Source organism: Papio anubis, chromosome 4, assembly GCF_008728515.1.
Source record: "Papio anubis isolate 15944 chromosome 4, Panubis1.0, whole genome shotgun sequence".
Taxonomy (NCBI): domain Eukaryota; kingdom Metazoa; phylum Chordata; class Mammalia; order Primates; family Cercopithecidae; genus Papio; species Papio anubis.
In genome coordinates, this window is record NC_044979.1 from 81486691 (window position 1) to 81506048 (window position 19358).

The 19358-nt window shown below is 38.8% G+C and overlaps 1 protein-coding gene across 3 annotated transcripts in view; it reads right to left on the reverse strand.

Annotated features, from left to right (window-relative positions):
* THSD7A (thrombospondin type 1 domain containing 7A) overlaps nucleotides 1–19358 on the reverse strand; it is a 513627-nt gene that overhangs the window by 139812 nt on the left and 354457 nt on the right. The window lies entirely within an intron of this gene.

Genomic DNA, 19358 nt, shown 5'->3' on the forward strand with positions numbered 1-19358 from the left:
TTCTTCATGTCTGGTGTCCCCATCTCTCGCTGTTTTCCTTGAGGACTCGGTTTTCTTCCTCTGTGAACTTTGACTCTCTCAAATTCCCCAGATGGAGTTGCGTTCTGCCCTCTCTGCTCCCATAGCATTGCAGACATAACACTTTTAAAACTTTTTCTCATTCCCTGTTTACTCACCTTTACTTCCATTAACCTATGAGAACCTTCTGGTCAGAGAGTTTGTCTTATCAAATATCTTTATATCTGAAGTCCTTGGTGTAGTCACTGTTATTTTAGTGTTTCACAGTAAATATTTGTTGGATGAGGGGAAAAAGTGAACCTAAAACACCAGAACATATATTGCTTTTCTGCAAAAGAAAAAAAGCACTGGTGTTTATACATTTCTGATTGTTAGCTTACTAGAACCTAACCAAGAAGGCCTTGAAATTCACTTCAGCTTGATTAAGCATTAGGCAGGTTTCTTCCTGACTATAGGCCCCTGACCTCTTTTTTCTTAAAGGACTTATTTTAGAACACTTGCAATTGTAAATTCTTTCTCTGCCCTTTTGTAATATATGCAAATCTTCTCTCAACCTCTTGCCAGTTTTGCAAACCAGGAATTATCTTTCTCAAGGAAATATGAACCAGGTCTTTGAAATTTTAACATTGAAGGAAATAGTGCTCTGAGCTCCCAGTCTCTGTAGGAGCGTAGGTACCTGACATCTATAGGCATTAATTGGCAAACACAGATGGCCTAATCATAGAGAAAAGAATTTGCAAACTCAGGAATTATCCAATATGCTTGGCATATCCCACTGTTCACCCCACCACCTAATGTCCTCTAGTATTTTTTCACTAGGTCACTCCAGTATTTAAAAACATTCCTGCAAGAGTTGAGTTCAATATTCTCCTACTTTAATAATCTCAAATATACTTTACTTCGCTAGTTTAGCTTTGTCTGGTACAACTTTAACCTTGACAAACCCTTGATATTCAATTTATAATGATATATTATCTTTAGGCTTCTCTTTTTTTCCCCACATATATATTTACCTATTGATTTTCAAATATCTTTAAGAAACCTGGGGGTCTTCACATTATGATACAATTATTTTCAAAGATTTATCATTTTCAAAACTCTTTTTATTCACAATAAGTTTTCCTATGTTTCCACTAAGCTCTCTTCCTTGTCACTTTTTAAAATCTCAAGTTTCTGTTCATATATTTGTGTTCATATTTTTCCTTCATGACCCTAGCAAAATGAATAGGTGATGCTGGGGTAAAAGGCCGTCCTCCTCCTTCTGATAGCATCCACTTCCCAGGCCAGGCTTTGATGTAATCAATAATATCACATTTAACTTCATTCTGGAGACAGAACCCATTTTAACAAAGTGCAGTAAATAACATGACTTTTAAATGCATGATGAAAACTTAGGGCTAAATCCAACCATAACTGTGCATTTTCTTATTTCATTGAATTTAACTCACCAATGATACAAGTTGCCTACTTAGTGAGCAGGGCATTAGGGCAACAATTTATTATTATTATAATTATTATTATTATTATTATTATTATACTTTAAGTTCTAGGGTACATGTGCATAACGTGCAGGTTTGTTACATATGTATACTTGTGCCATGTTGCTGTGCTGCACCCATCAACTCGTCAGCACCCATCAACTCATCATTTACATCAGGTATAACTCCCAATGCAATCTCTCCCCCCTCCCCATGATAGGCCCTGGAGTGTGATGTTCCCCTTCCCGAGTCCAGGTGATCTCATTGCTCAGTTCCCACCTATGAGTGAGAACATGCGGTGTTTGGTTTTCTGTTCTTGTGATAGTTTGCTAAGAATGATGGTTTCCAGCTGCATCCATGTCCCTACAAAGGACACAAACTCATCCTTTTTTATGGCTGCATAGTATTCCATGGTGTATATGTGCCACATTTTCTTAATCCAATCTGTCACTGATGGACATTTGGGTTGATTCCAAGTCTTTGCTATTGTGAATAGTGCCGCAATAAACATACGTGTGCATGTGTCTTTATAGCAGCATGATTTATAATCTTTTGGGTATATATCCAGTAATGGGATGGCTGGGTCATATGGTACATCTAGTTCTAGATCTTTGAGGAATCGCCATACTGTTTTCCATAATGGTTGAACTAGTTTACAATCCCACCAACAGTGTAAAAGTGTTCCTATTTCTCCACATCCTCTCCCGCATTGTGGTTTTGATTTGCATTTCTCTGATGGCCAGTGATGATGAGCATTTTTTCATGTGTCTGTTGGCTGTATGAATGTCTTCTTTTGAGAAATGTCTGTTCATATCCTTTGCCCACTTTTTGATGGGGTTGTTTGTTTTTTTCTTGTAAATTTGTTTGAGTTCTTTGTAGGTTCTGGATATTAGCACTTTGTCAGATGAGTAGATTGCAAAAATGTTCTCCCATTCTGTAGGTTGCCTGTTCACTCTGATGGTAGTTTCTTTGGCTGTGCAGAAGCTCTTTAGTTTAATGAGATCCCATTTGTCAATTTTGGCTTTTGCTGCCGTTGCTTTTGGTGTTTTAGACATGAAGTCTTTGCCCATGCCTATGTCCTAAATGGTACTACCTAGGTTTTCTTCTAGGATTTTTATGGTATTAGGTCTAACATTTAAGTCTCTAATCCATCTTGAATTAATTTTCGTATAAGGAGTAAGGAAAGGATCCAGTTTCAGCTTTCTACTTATGGCTAGCCAATTTTCCCAGCACCATTTATTAAATAGGGAATCCTTTCCCCATTTCTTGTTTTTCTCAGGTTTGTCAAAGATCAGATGGCTGTAGATGTGTGGTATTATTTCTGAGGACTCTGTTCTGTTCCATTGGTCTATATCTCTGTTTTGGTACCAGTACCATGCTGTTTTGGTTACTGTAGCCTTGTAGTATAGTTTGAAGTCAGGTAGCGTGATGCCTCCAGCTTTGTTCTTTTGACTTAGGATTGTCTTGGAGATGCGGGCTCTTTTTTGGTTCCATATGAACTTTAAAGCAGTTTTTTCCAATTCTGTGAAGAAACTCATTGGTAGCTTGATGGGGGGCATTGAATCTATAAATAACCTTGGGCAGTATGGCCATTTTCATGATATTGATTCTTCCTATCCATGAGCATGGTATGTTCTTCCATTTGTTTGTGTCCTCTTTTATTTCACTGAGGAGTGGTTTGTAGTTCTCCTTGAAGAGGTCCTTTACATCCCTTGTAAGTTGGATTCCTAGGTATTTTATTCTCTTTGAAGCAATTGTGAATGGAAGTTCATTCCTGATTTGGCTCTCTGTTTGTCTGTTACTAGTGTATAAGAATGCTTGTGATTTTTGCACATTAATTTTGTATCCCGAGACTTTGCTGAAGTTGCTTATCAGCTTAAGGAGATTTTGGGCTGAGACAATGGGGTTTTCTAAATATACAATCATGTCATCTGCAAAGAGGGACAATTTGACTTCTTCTTTTCCTAACTGAATACCCTTGATTTCTTTCGCTTGCCTGATTGCCCTAGCCAGAACTTCCAACACTATGTTGAATAGGAGTGGTGAGAGAGGGCATCCCTGTCTTGTGCCAGTTTTCAAAGGGAATTTTTCCAGTTTTTGCCCATTCAGTATGATATTGGCTGTGGGTTTGTCATAAATAGCTCTTATTATTTTGAGGTACGTTCCATCAATACCGAATTTATTGAGCGTTTTTAGCATGAAGGGCTGTTGAATTTTGTCAAAAGCCTTTTCTGCATCTATTGAGATAATCATGTGGTTCTTGTCTTTGGTTCTGTTTATATGCTGGATTACATTTATTGATTTGTGAATGTTGAACCAGCCTTGCATCCCAGGGATGAAGCCCACTTGATCATGGTGGATAAGCTTTTTGATGTGTTGCTGAATCCGGTTTGCCAGTATTTTATTGAGGATTTTTGCATCGATGTTCATCAGGGATATTGGTCTAAAATTCTCTTTTTTTGTTGTGTCTCTGCCAGGCTTTGGTATCAGGATGATGTTGGCCTCACAAAATGAGTTAGGGAGGATTCCCTCTTTTTCTATTGATTGGAATAGTTTCAGAAGGAATGGTACCAACTCCTCCTTGTACCTCTGGTAGAATTCAGCTGTGAATCCATCTGGTCCTGGATTTTTTTGGTTGGTAGGCTATTAATTATTGCCTCAATTTCAGAGCCTGCTATTGGTCTATTCAGGGATTCAACTTCTTCCTGGTTTAGTCTTGGAAGAGTGTAAGTGTCCAGGAAATTATCCATTTCTTCTAGATTTTCCAGTTTATTTGCGTAGACGTGTTTAAAGTATTCTCGGATGGTAGTTTGTATTTCTGTGGGCCGGTGGTGATATCCCCTTTATCATTTTTAATTGCGTCGATTTGATTCTTCTCTCTTTTCTTCTTTATTAGTCTTGCTAGTGGTCTGTCAATTTTGTTGATCTTTTCAAAAAACCAACTCCTGGATTCATTGATTTTTTGGAGGGTTTTTTGTGTCTCTATCTCCTTCAGTTCTGCTCTGATCTTAGTTATTTCTTGCCTTCTGCTTGCTTTTGAATGTGTTTGCTCTTGCTTCTCTAGTTCTTTTAAATGCGATGTTAGAGTGTCAATTTTAGATCTTTCCTGCTTTCTCTTGTGGGCATTTAGTGCTATAAATTTCCCTCTACACACTGCTTTAAATGTGTCCCAGAGATTCTGGTATGTTGTATCTTTGTTCTCATTGGTTTCAAAGAACATCTTTATTTCTGCCTTCATTTCGTTATGTACCCAGTAGTCATTCAGGAGCAGGTTGTTCAGTTTCCATGTAGTTGAGCGGTTTTGATTGAGTTTCTTAGTCCTGAGTTCTAGTTTGATTGCACTGTGGTCTGAGAGACAGTTTGTTATAATTTCTGTTCTTGTACATTTGCTGAGGAGTGCTTTACTTCCAATTACATGGTCAATTTTGGAGTAAGTACGATGTGGTGCTGAGAAGAATGTATATTGTGTTGATTTGGGGTGGAGAGTTCTATAGATGTCTATTAGGTCTGCTTGCTGCAGAGATGAGTTCAATTCCTGGATATCCTTTACTTTCTGTCTCGTTGATCTGTCTAATGTTGACAGTGGAGTGTTGAAGTCTCCCATTATTATTGTATGGGAGTCTAAGTCTCTTTGTAAGTCTCTAAGGACTTGCTTTATGAATCTGGGTGCTCCTGTATTGGGTGCATATATGTTTAGCATAGTTAACTCTTCCTGATGAATTGATCCCTTTACCATTACATAATGGCCTTCTTTTTCTCTTTGATCTTTGATGGTTTAAAGTCTGTTTTATCAGAGACTAGGATTGCAACCCCCGCTTTTTTTTGTTCTCCATTTGCTTGGTAAATCTTCCTCCATCCCTTTATTTTGAGCCTATGTATGTCTCTGTGTGTGAGATGGGTCTCCTGAATACAGCAGACTGATGGGTCTTGACTCTTTATCCAGTTTGCCAGTCTGTGTCTTTTCATTGGAGCATTTAGTCCATTTACATTTAAGGTTAATATTGTTATGTGTGAACTTGATCCTGCCATTATGATATTAACTGGTTATTTTGCTCGTTAATTGATGCAGTTTCTTCCTAGCCTCGATGGTCTTTACATTTTGGCATGTTTTTGCAATGGCTGGTACCAGTTGTTCCTTTCCATGTTGAGTGCTTCCTTCAGGGTCTCTTGTAAGGCAGGCCTAGTGGTGACAAAATCTCTAAGCATTTGCTTATCTGTAAAGGATTTTATTTCTCCTTCACTTATGAAACTTAGTTTGGCTGGATATGAAATTCTGGGTTGAAAATTCTTTTCTTTAAGAATGTTGAATATTGGCCCCCACTCTCTTCTGGCTTGGAGAGTTTCTGCCGAGAGATCTGCTGTTAGTCTGATGGGCTTCCCTTTGTGGGTAACCTGACCTTTCTCTCTGGCTGCCCTTAAGATTTTTTCCTTCATTTCAACTTTGGTGAATCTGGCAATTATGTGTCTTGGAGTTGCTCTTCTCGAGGAGTATCTTTGTGGCGTTCTCTGTATTTCCTGGATTTGAATGTTGGCCTGCCCTACTAGGTTGGGGAAGTTCTCCTGGATGATATCCTGAAGAGTGTTTTCCAACTTGGTTCCATTTTCCCCCTCACTTTCAGGCACCCCAATCAGACGTAGATTTGGTCTTTTTACATAATCCCATACTTCTTGCAGGCTTTGTTCATTTCTTTTTCTTTTTTCTTTTGGTTTCTCTTCTCGCTTCATTTCATTCATTTGATCCTTAATCGCTGATACTCTTTCTTCCAGTTGATCGAGTTGGTTACTGAAGCTTGTGCATTTGTCACGTATTTCTCGTGTCATGGTTTTCATCTCTTTCATTTCGTTTATGACCTTCTCTGCATTAATTAGTCTAGCCGTCAATTCTTCCACTTTTTTTTCAAGATTTTTAGTTTCTTTGCGCTGGGTACGTAATTCCTCCTTTAGCTCTGAGAAATTTGATGGACTGAAGCCTTCTTCTCTCATCTCGTCAAAGTCATTCTCCGTCCAGCTTTGATCCGTTGCTGGCGATGAGCTGCGCTCCTTTGCCGGGGGAGATGCGCTCTTAGTTTTTGAATTTCCAGCTTTTCTGCCCTGCTTTTTCCCCATCTTTGTGGTTTTATCTGCCTCTGGTCTTTGATGATGGTGATGTACTGATGGGGTTTTGGTGTAGGTGTCCTTCCTGTTTGATAGTTTTCCTTCTAACAGTCAGGACCCTCAGCTGTAGGTCTGTTGGAGATTGCTTGAGGTCCACTCCAGACCCTGTTTGCCTGGGTATCAGCAGCAGAGGCTGCAGAAGATAGAATATTGCTGAACAGCAAGTGTACCTGTCTGATTCTTGCTTTGGAAGCTTCCCCTCAGAGGTGTACTCCACCCTGTGAGGTGTGGGATGTCAGACTACCCCTAGTAGGGGATGTCTCCCAGTTAGGCTACTCAGGGGTCAGGGACCCACTTGAACAGTCTGTCCCTTCTCAGATCTCAACCTCCGTGTTGGGAGATCCACTGCTCTCTTCAAAGCTGTCAGACAGAGTCGTTCGCATCTGCAGAGGTTTCTGCTGCTTTTGCTGTTGTTTAGTTGTGCCCTGTCCCCAGAGGTGGTGTCTACAGAGACAGGCAGGTTTCCTTGAGCTGCTGTGAGCTCCACCCAGTTCGAGCTTCCCAGCGGCTTTGTTTACCTACTTAAGCCTCAGCAATGGTGGGCGCCCGTCCCCCAGCCTTGCTGCTGCCTTGCAGTTAGATCGCAGACTGCTGTGCTAGCAATGAGGGAGGCTCCGTGGGCGTGGCACCCTCCCGGCCAGGTGTGGGGTACAATCTCCTGGTATGCCAGTTTGCTTAAAGCACAGTATTGGGGTGGGAGTTACCCGATTTTCCAGGTGTTGTGTGTCTCAGTTCCCCTGGCTAGGAAAAGGGATTCCCTTTCCCCTTGCACTTCCCAGGTGAGGCGATGCCTCGCCCTGCTTCAGCTCTCACTGGTCGGGCTGCAGCAGCTGACCAGCACGGATTATCCGGCACTCCCTAATGAGATGAACCCAGTACCTCAGTTGCAAATGCAGAAATCACCAGTCTTCTGTGTCGCTGGCACTGGGAGTTGGAGACTGGAGCTGTTCCTATTTGGCCATCTTGCTCTGCCCCCCCCAGGGCAACAATTTTTATTAAAACATCTATGACTTCCCTTCCTAATAACTCTGGTTAAGGATTTCACTTGAGGTTAGGCAGAAAAAAAGGATATGTTTGTACTCTGTAAGCTTTGAGAAGAGAATCACGACTTCTGCTCCTGTTTAACGCCAACTGTCATGGTACATATGCATGTTCTCTGAGTGTGTAATATGAGTATAACTGAATGCACATGTATTTTGAATAAAGATGTGATAAATATTTTATTCCTTTTTTCCCCAGAGTTATTTATTTTGTATCTTCATTCTTGAATAGTTCTTTCTTGTGATTTCATTCCTCTCAGTTCTTTTTAAGCTTGAAATGACCTAAAATGTTAGTTTTCATATACTCCAAATTTAGTTTTTCAGTAAGTAGCTCAAGTTCTGGCTTTTCACTTACCAATAATATGCCCTTGAGCAGATTATTTAACTATTCTAAAACTTACTTAATGGAAGCTAATAATAGTACCTATGGTATCGCTATACATATTAACTGAGAAAATTTTTTACTGGCACATAAAGATTGTCCAATATGACAGTAGCATAAGGCTATTTTCATCACCTGTGGAGGAGTTGACCATCCCTCCCCTACTACTATGGAAATGGATCTGCTCCATTCTAAACCCCACTGTGTTCCAGTTCACTTGATTTGCTTTACTTATTCATTTTTTCCCTAATTTTGCTTATGTGTGGACTTATGGAAAGTTACAGGTATATAGATTGTACCAGACTCAGAGTATAATCTTCATCCTTCAGTAATTTTGCGTTTTTACTTTTGTTAAAGTGCTAAGGTTGTGAAGATATCCAGAAATCCTAGGAAAAGCTAATTTATGTAATTTTGATTGTTAAATTTTTATAGTCCATATTTTATAAATTATTTAGAGCTGGGTTGTAAATATCTTTGGGCTTCAATTAAAATTTGGACTGAAAGTTATACTACACAATATTTAGCTCACAGTGCTCAGCAGAAGTACTAAGACACATGGCATTCTATAAAGTTCCGTCAGTCCCCTTTCTTCCTGTGGACTGCATAATTAACATGAACTTTCAAAAACTGTACTTTCAACAGCTATACATAGCTACTTTCAGTCATTGAATCTTCTCAGGCATCTTCTAGCAGGAAGAAAAACAAACGTTTTCTGGAAGAACTACAATACAGTTACATTGAGCTACATTAGAGTAGTTAGTGAGAGGAATTATGCTACTACATAAGATAAATTACATATTATAGTCATTTGAAGAGTTAATCAATACAATCACCCAAATAGTCACATTTATCAGAATCTATTGGCTTAATTAATTTAAGAGCTTACATAAAGAGATGGTTCCACATCAAGTGCTTCAGTAGAATTCCATTTACTCTGGGATGAAATACAGCTCCTGTGTTGAGTTGATCTCTCCAGCTTTGCCTTCCATCGCACTAAGGCAGCTTGTAGGTTCTAATCTCAAGTCAGTCCCTCGTGGAGCCTTGCAATGCTCTTTGTGGGTGAGCCCTTTGAGTGGCTTTTTCTTTCTTCCTTTCTAAAGTCTTGGTTATCTCACATTTTTTTCTCTGAGGGATCCTCACACTTCCAATCTGTCCTGCAAATTATCAGCCAAATAGCCTGCCAGTCGCACTGCTGTGACTACATTACACCCTCTAATGATTCCCCGTGGTTCTCCTGATCAAGCATGCATTCATATCTGTTGTGTTTTAAAGACATTCTGCCATCTGCCCCCACTTGACACACCTTGCCTAGCAAGTCCACTTTCTATCCTCTGAGTATATTTGCAACCAGAAAAGGTGCAAAAGATCACATGGCCTGGAAGAGGATGACTCTGTGCCTTTATCAACTCTTAAGGACTAGGTTAAAAATCAACTTCAATTTGTAAATTTTCTAGCTTAAAACAATGATTACTGCCTCTCTTTCTGTACTCCTACTGCTTGGGATTTCTTTCAGACTCAAAAATAAAAAGGAAATACAGTTATCCCATATATTCCACAGATAGTTACTACAAGATCACAGTGTGCCAACAAGTCTACTGGGTAATGGGAAAATTATGAAATAGTTTAAATATAACTATACTTGACTTTGGAATCTTGCCAGGATGAGTAAGACCAAATGACTTAGACATTCTATATTTATCACATGAAAACATGCACCAGTAAACACAGTGTAAAATTTTGACTCACTGATGGAGATTGTGGATTGATGAAGTGACTAGAAAATGGCACAGTTCATAAAGGAAAACATTTTTAAGGCAGTGAAATCTGAACAATATTTGGAGAGAATAGAAGCTAAGTGCTTGCAAATGAGGAAGAGAGAGCAATATAAATATAGGAGATTGGTCTGTGGGGGAAGGCTTTGAAGCAGAATCTAATTCAAAGAATTAATCATCACCATTGAATTTTCCAAGACCTCCCACTCTGTCCTCTATGACCCCCATGTATAAACACAAAAAGTATGAACCATAAAGACTAGCCTAAGGCCTACAGCTGAGTAAATCACAGTCTGACCCTTTAATCTTCATAGTTATCTGCTAGGAAACCACAAGAAAAGAATCATAGGGAAACTGAAATTTCAGCAATGGAGGAAGTGCTCTATGAGTTGGACAGAAGTAGCTGTCTTCCACACTGGGAACCACACATGTGTTAGGAACTCCCAACCCATTTCATCAACAGTTAGCATTTGTGAAAAGTTGCTCAGGGCTGTCTCAGTGTTATTAACAATTAAAAGAATTTGTAATAAAATGTATATAGCTGATATAGAAAGCATCATTAGCTTGGCAATTGAGAAAGAGTCTATTAATCAAACCAAATCAAACCATGATTAAAAAGTATTTGCAGAAAACAAGGCAGAGAGTTCTACAAAATGTTCATATCTGACCTGATAAAAAGTTGGTGAGTTTGGGATGGGCCAAGATGGAACTCCGGGACCAGTCAACATATGTTGAAATTAAAGAACAATGAGAACAAGGATCTTGAAAAAGATAGAAGAATTAAGTCTAACTCACACGTTTCAAGCCTGATGGGAAGTTTTGAAAAATCCTATCTTCAGGTTCCATCAGAGAACTACTCAATTGGATGGACGGGGAAGATATTAGGGTTATTCATTTTTAAAGGTCCCTAAATGCTTCTGATGCATTAGTATTTGGGAACTACTGTGTCTGCTCATTCCTGTTTAAACTCCAATATGTAAGAAGAAAGAGTTGATGGTTCAAGCCAAATTCTCCTAGTCATATTTGTAACTTGAATTTACACATAGTTATTTAATCGAAGGTAAATAATATTGGCCGATTGTACCATTTTAATTTATCTCAAATAGTTCTTTTTTGTTGTTCATCTCATGCTCTGAGTTGAAGCAATTATTTAAGTATTTTAAAGATCCATAAGTAAACCAGACTGGACTCTTCTTTGTTTCATGGTCATCTATGAACAGACAAGGTAGTTTTATAGTAATGGTAGCCTAATAGAGACCTTTGAGGGTAACATCATCCAGTTTATAAGGTATTTTGATAAGTGTTAGGAGGACTATTTAATTACGATTCAATAAAATACAATTGCTGCTCTGAAGAAACACACACACATACACACACACACACACAGATTTTCACCAATACACACTTAGTATAATTTTACCTAAAATCTAAAAGCAGGTATAGATAAACATTAGTGGGAATTTTGCTCCTATAGGAGGAAGAAAATTGTCTCTAAAATTAAAACATAATTAGGCTAAAGATATTATACAATTTTCTGATGCCAATATGGTGCCAAGAGTCACTTGATGTGTGCTGGTTTGCATGGATAAAGGCATACTGAGTTTTAAAAACAAAACCAATTGGTCACGGCATCTCTTCTGATTGGTCAGTGCCTATGCCTTTGTCACTAAATACTTTGTTAAATACTATAAATAAAACTTCTGGGTGTAATCAACCATTTCTTTATAAGTCCTCCTCTCTTAATTCCCACTGTTTCTACTATAATTTCAAAACAAAACAAAAACTGCAAAAATCCCCAAATGACAGGATTGAACTCAAGAGACTCAAACCTCTCTCCAATCTAAATCGGCCTATGACTGAAATTCCAGGTAAAATAATCTAACATTCTTTTACAATGTTGCTTTACTGTTTAAAAATCTATTAGTTATACATTGATTATTACACCCAGGGATTAAAGGAAAGAAAAGAATACTTATGAATAGCTACTGTGTTCAAGCATGATAATATGGCAATTCAAGTAGGAAATAAAACCACATTTTACAGCATTTGGAATAGAGAAACAAAAAGAATTCTTTTCTCTTTGCCTGAAGTTACCAGCTATTTAGTGGCAAAGGCAGCATTTCCAGCCCATATTCCCAGACTCCAAAGTCTATGTTCTCTACATCATAATATGATAACTTCCCGGCACAAGCATTCTAATAGGTACTTCATAAAAGCTGGTAAAATAAATAAGCTTACCTTTTACCTAAATCTTTACAAAACAGCATGTTCTAAAATATACTTTTTATTTCAGAGATAATCTATGCTTAAAATGTATTAATTCTATGTAGCATATTAAAATTCAGAAATAATCAAAAGTATGAGTTTGGGAAATGAAATTGCAGTACAAAGAAGACTTTTCATAAATGGATGTTTAGTATCTTTGGGGGTTTATTCTGCTGTGCAGTGTAATTGTTTTTGACATTTCAGTAATGCTTTTATGGGCAAATTGACCTTTGATGCATTTCTTTTTTCAAACTTGTAGCTTGATGAATTGCAGGAAACATTATATTCACTAGAAAAGTTTTAAAAGTCTAGCTTACAAATCACTGCTTATTGAGATGAAATTTCATCTGATTTATAATTTAACCTTTATTTAAAAATATTTAACATCCTGTATGTATGTGCTGTTTTATATCATAGTTTTATAAATTGTGGATCAGAACAAATGCAACAACTAGGTAAACTTTAGAAGACTCTTGGCCATAGGTGCTTATGATAAAAATGTTAAAAATAATATGATGGATAAGCAAATAAAGAAAGAAGAGAAATAAACAGCACGTATACATGAATGCTTTTGCCAATGATCAGCTAGGATACTAAGGAAATTATTACTACATTCACTTACAAACTGACACTTTTATCTCCCAATTCTGTAGTAGCTGGTGAACAGTTTCAACGAAGATAACATAAAATCAATTTGAAGATTTTCTATTGTAAAACTATATCTTCTAGCATTGTATGCCAAGATACTGCTCTCTAGAAGCCATTACAAAATCAAAACCACGATTGAACTAGAAAAATCTTAAAAAGGGTTTGGCTTATGGGCACATGTTAAAGATGGAATAGAGGCTGCCTATGTGATCAAACAAGGACAGAAGATGCAGGCAGAATGAGTTTCATAGATAATGTGCTAAGACTTTTGAAGTCTTTACCCTGAGGGTAAGAATAATAAGCTACTTTGCTTGGGTTTGGATGGGCTTACAAAGCCGGGGGAAAAATGGATGAGATGAAATACACAGAATCAAAATAACAGGGGATTTGGAGAGTTAAGATTTTTAGACAAGTTAAGTTACTGGGAAGTCAATGGAAAGAATACTAATAGAGACCCAAATGGGAGATTCTTGTCAGCTAGTCTTCTAATAACATGAATTTTTAAAGTGATATATTCTACAGAATCAGAAGTATGCAGAAATGCTATGCTTGTACGTGACTATAATGTTCCTGAATTCTAGTCTGAAAGTCATGAATGTAAAATCATAACATGGAACTAATAATTGCTGACTTTTATTGTGCATTATTATGTGCCAGGCATTAAGTGTTTTACAGGATTTAGCTGATATAATTTTCCAACAACTCTATGAGGTATACATTGATTATTATACCCATATTACAGAGAAATAAAACTAACCATGGAAGTTAATTAATGTCCCCAACTTTATACTCTGCTGTCCCCACTTAGTGTGAGAGACTTGCTTAATTTGTCTTCTCTTGTGATTTTTCAATAGTACACTGTTGTGTGTGGAAAGAAAATATGCGAGAGGTGATCTAGTTTAAGAATTAGGAAATGAGGCCCATAGTACAGAATACACTTGCCCAAGGTTACACAAGTTGATGATGGAGTTGGGTATTCAGTGACCATATGGCCTGGGGTTTAGGGCTGAAACATTTGTAATTTTTTTCCTGTGTGAGGCCAAATTATTGTTACAGAGATTACAGATATTCCTCCACAGCATTGTGTTCAACTATCTAATGTACCAAGGAACACAAATAAATTACACTTCTTCCAAGGGCCAGGAGCCTGTGGTTATGTAAGCTGCTTACACTAATTTTTAGAAGCGGGAAATATTATCTCACTTCTACAAGTGAGGAAACTATACAGATGAAATACAAAAGCAGCGAATTTCACTTGAATATGCAAAATATACAGTGAAGTGTTCTTGAAGCAAAATAAAACAAATGAAAACATTTAGTCAACCAAGTGTAGAACCAAAGTCAACAATCATTGAATGTAGGTAAATAAAGACAATGAGGCTAAAAAGTTGTGAGACTTTATTAGAGCAGACAACATAGATATCATGAATTCAGAAATTAAACTATCCAACATAAATCAATGTATTAGTCCATTCTCACATTACTATAAGGAGATACCCGAGACTGGGTAATTTATAAAGGAAAGAGGTTTAATTCACTTACAGTTCAGAATGGCTGGGGAGGCCTCAGGAAACTTATAATCATGGTGGAAGGGGAAGCAAACACATCCTTCTTCACATGGTGGCAGGAAGGAGAACAAGAGCTGAGTGAAGGGGGAAGACCTTAGAAAACCATCAGATCTTGAGAACTTACTCACTATAACGAGAATAGCATGAGGGAAACTGCCCCTATGATTCAATTACCTCTCACCAGGTCCCTTTCACAATGTGTGGGGATTATGGGAACTACAATTCAAAATGAGATTTGGTTGAGGACAGAACCAAAACATATCAATCAATAAGATAATAGACATATGTCTGTTGAGACAGGCCAGATATTTTGGTGCATCTGTCAAATATAAAACTAATGGTATTGATAAAAATGTACCTCATTACATTTCTTCAGGGGGCATTAGGAATAAGATAATTTATAATTATCTTATAATTATACTTATAATAATACTTTCCCGAGAAAGTAGTTCAAACAAAGCCAATTACCAATCCAAAGTAGTTTCAAAGATATGGAAAACACTGGTCATTTTTTGGTAAATACATTTTTTGGTAGTATAATGTACTGCCAATAATCTCTAATACATAATAGAACTTTCCACTTGGAAAATGTTTATCTTAAGAATAACTGTTGACTAGTAGCCAAGATGGCTGACTAGAAGCAGCTAGTATGCTAGGAGCTGTGGTTCTCAGGGAGAGGAACAGAAGGGGCAAGTAAATACAACACCTTGCACTGAAACATCCAGGTACTTACATTGGGATTAAACAAGGAAACAACAAAGAAAAACAAGACAAGACAATGGCTCACCTGGGAGCAACATGGAGCCAGGGGACCATACCCTGCCCAGGGAAGCAGTGAGTGAACGAACAATCCCAGGAAACCATGCTTCCCCCGCAGATCTTTGCAACCCTTGGGTCAGTAGATCTCTTTGAGAACCCACTCCACCTTTAGTCTTCAGTATGATACAGCTATGTGGAGTCTTGGCAGAGCAGCCACTCAGACATGTGTGGAGACCCTGGAGACTTAGATACTTGGGCCTTCCTGCAAAAGAAGCTGCAGCTCCAGCAAAATGGGAGGTTAAACTCCTGTACATACCCCTAGATAAGAGACTGAAGCCATGGGGCTGAGCCACAACAGTCCGCAGACCCAACTTTCATGGCACCTCACATGATAAGACCAACTGGCTTGGAATCCCTAAGAAGGAGCTCTGAGAGAGAGGGGCAGGCTGCCATCTTTGCTGTTTGGGTGCCTTGGCCATTCTAGCCTTTAGACTTTGGAGAGTCTAAGCCAAACCTGGGTGAAAGGCATCTCCCAGCACAGTAGAGCTGTGCTACCAAAATGTGGCCAGACTGCTGCTTTAAGCAGGAGCTCAATCCTCTTCCTCCTCACTGGGTGGAACCTCCCAATTGGGACCTCCAGCCACTCCTGCTTGAGCTCTCCAGTTGACAGAGGTCTTAAGTCCCCCTGGGATTGCACTCCCAGAGGGAAGGGTGGGCCACCATCTTTGCTGTTTGGGTGACATAGCTGTTCCAGCCTTTGGCTATCTGCAGTGACCAGGGGCTGAAGTGGACCCCCAGCACGGCACAGCTGCTTTATCAAAACACACCCAGACTGCTTTTTAAAGCAGGTCCTCATCCTATTCCTCCTCACTGGACAGGACCTCCCAACTAGGGTCTCCAAACACTTCATGAAGATGCCTTTGGGTGGCAAAAAGGTCCCTACTTCCCTGGGACAAAGCTCCTAGAGGAAGAGAGAGGCTGCCATCTTTGCTGTTTTACAGTCTTCACTGGTGACACCTCCAGGTTCTGGAAAATCTCAGGTGACTAGGAGCTGAAGCAGGCCCCAAGCATATAGCAGCAGTCCTATGGAAAAGTAGCCAGACTGCTACGTGGGTTCCTGTTCTCATATCTCCCCATTGGGCAGGTCCTCCAAGCCTTGATCTCCAACCACCTCACACTAGAGCTGTCGAGCCAGTACCAACTCAGCAACTCCTTTGTCAGAACCTCCAGGGGCAAATGAAAGCCTCTCTGCCACTGCCTCTGTAGTGGAACAGCCCTTGCCATCCTCAGACTAATGAAGGAGCAAAGACCCTAAATGCCTTATCCACACTTCCAACAAGCTGCAGTTGACCCAAGGAGAGGCAGTCAGTCCAACTCCTGTGGGACCCACACACCTTCCAAGGCTTGTCACCTGACAGGGAACCCCTGGCTTGAGCCCACAGCACAAACCTTCCATCTTGGGCTGATTGCACTGAGCATGATGTGCTGACTGCACTGAGTTGACATGCATCTCTCTGACTCTCAGGAGCCAAGCAAATGACTTGACTACAACCACTAATAAGATGTCTTCTTCTGTTGCCTCTAAGCAGAAGAAGAAATATAAACATCAAGATTTCCCTACAGCTTCAGTGGGCAGCCTAGGAGTGCCAAGTTGTTCTTAACCAGACTCAACTGGCTGGAATGACAGAAACATAATTTGTAATATGAATAGGAACAAAGATATTGAGATTCAGGAGGATGGCAAACCCCAATACAAAGAAAATGAGAATCACAATAAAGCGATACAGGAGCTGAAGGACAGCACAGTCAGTACAAAAAGGAACCTAATGGGTCTGACAGAACTGAATAACACAAGAATGTCACAATGCAATCAAAAGTATTAACAGCAGAATAAAACAACCTGAGAAAAGAATCTCAGAACTTGAAGACTGGTTCTCTGAAATAGGACAGACAAAAATAAAGAACAAATAATAAAAAGGAATAATCAAAACATCTGAGAAGTATGGGATTATGTGAAGAGGCCAAATCTATGAATCGGTGGCATTACTGAAAGGGAGAGGGAGAAAACAAACAACTTGGAAAATATATTTCAGGATACTGTCGATAAAAATTTCCCCAACCTTGCTAGAGAGGCCAACAGTCAAATTCAGGAAATTAAGAGAACTCCTGCAAGATTCTTCACAAGAAGATCATCCATCCCCTAGACACATAATCATCAGATTTTCCAAGGTTGAAATGAAAGAATGTTAAAGGCAGATAGAGAGTAAGAGAAAGTCACCTACAAAGGAATCCCAATCAGGCTAAGAGTGGACCTCTCAGCTGAAACTCTATAAGTCAAAAGAGATTGGGGGACTATATTCAACATTCATAAAGAAAAGAAAAAAACCTTCAACTAAGGCTTTCATATCTAGCCAAACTAAGCTTCCTAAGTGAAAGAGAAATAAGATCACTTTCAGATAAGCAAATGTTGAGGGACTTCATTACCACACAAGATATCTTGAAAGGAGCACTAAATATAGATGGGAAAGACCACTACCAGCTAATACAAAAACACACTTAAACACACAGAGCAGGGTTACTATAAGGCAACCACACAAACAGGCCAACATAATAACCAGCTAACGGCACAATGATAGGGTCAAATCCATACATATTAATACTAACCTTAAATGTAAATGGGCTAAATAACCCCACTTAAAAGGCACAGAGTGACAAGCTGGATAAAAAAGCAAGACCCAAAGGTATGCTGTCTTCAAGAGGCCTGTTTTAGATATAATGATACTTGTAGGCTCAAAATAAAGGGATGGAGAAAAATCTACCAAGCAAATGGAAAAAAGTAAAAAAGAAGGGGCCAGGCACAGTGGCTCACACCTGTAATCACAGCACTTTAGGGGGCTGAGACGGGTGGATCACGAAGTCAGGAGCTCAAGATCAGCCTGGCCAAGATGGTGAAAACCCGTCTCTACTAAAAATACAACAAATTAGCCAGGCATGGTGGTGAGCACCTGTAATCCCAGCTACTTGGGAGGCTGAGGCAGATAATTGCTTGAACCTGGGAGGCGGAGGTTGCAGGGAGGCAGAGGTTGCAGTGAGCCAAGATCCAACCACACACACCCCACCGGGGGGAAAAAGGAAAACACCAAAACCAAAAAAAAAAAAAAAAAAGGAAATAAGGAAAAAAAGGAGTTGCAAACCTAATTTCAGACAAAACAGATTTCAAACCAACAAAGATAAAAAAAAAAAAAAAGACAAGGAAGGGCATTATATAACGGTAAGGAGCTCAATTCAATAAGACCTAGCTATCTTAAATATATATGCACTCATCACAGGAGCACCCAGATTCATAAAGCAAGTTCCTAGAGACCTGTGAAGAGACATGTTGAAGTGGGAGACTTCAACACTCCACTGATAGTATTAGACAGATCATTGAGGCAGAAAATCAACAAAGATATTCAGGACCTAAACTCAGCATTGGACCAAATGGACCTGATAGACTATACAGAAATCTCCATCCAAAAACAACAGAATATACATTCTTCTCATTGCCACATGGCACATACTCTAAAATTGATCACATAATTGGACATAAAACAATCCTCAACAAATGTAAAGGAACCAAAATCATACCAAACATACTCTTGGACCACAGCACAATAAAAATAGAAGTCAACACAATGAAAATTGCTCAAAACCAGACAATTACATAGAAATTAAACAACATGCTCCTGAATGGCTTTTGGGTAAATACTGAAATTAAGGCATAAATCAATAAGTTATTTGAAAATAATGAGAACAAAGATACAACATACCAGAATCTATGGGAAATAGCTAAGGCAGTGTTAAGAGGAAAATCCATAGCACTAAAATGCCCACATCAAAAAGTTAGAAAGAACTTAAATTAGTGATGTAACTTTACAACTGAAAGACTTAGAGAAGCAATTGCAAATAAACCCCACAGCTAGGAGAAAATGAGAAATAACAAAAAAACCAGAGCTGAGCTGGAGGAAATTAAGACACAAAAAACATTCAAAAGGTGAATGAATCCAGGAGTTTTTTTTTTTTTTTTGAAAAAATTAATAAAATAGTTTGACCACTAGCTAGACTAATAGAAAGAAAAGAGAGAAAAACCAAATAAACCCAATTAGAAATGATGAAGGGAATGTTACCACTGACTCCACAGAAATATAAATATAACCATCAGAAATGACTACAAACAACTCTATGCACACAAACTCTAAAACCTAGAAGAGATGGATAAATTCCTGGACACATAC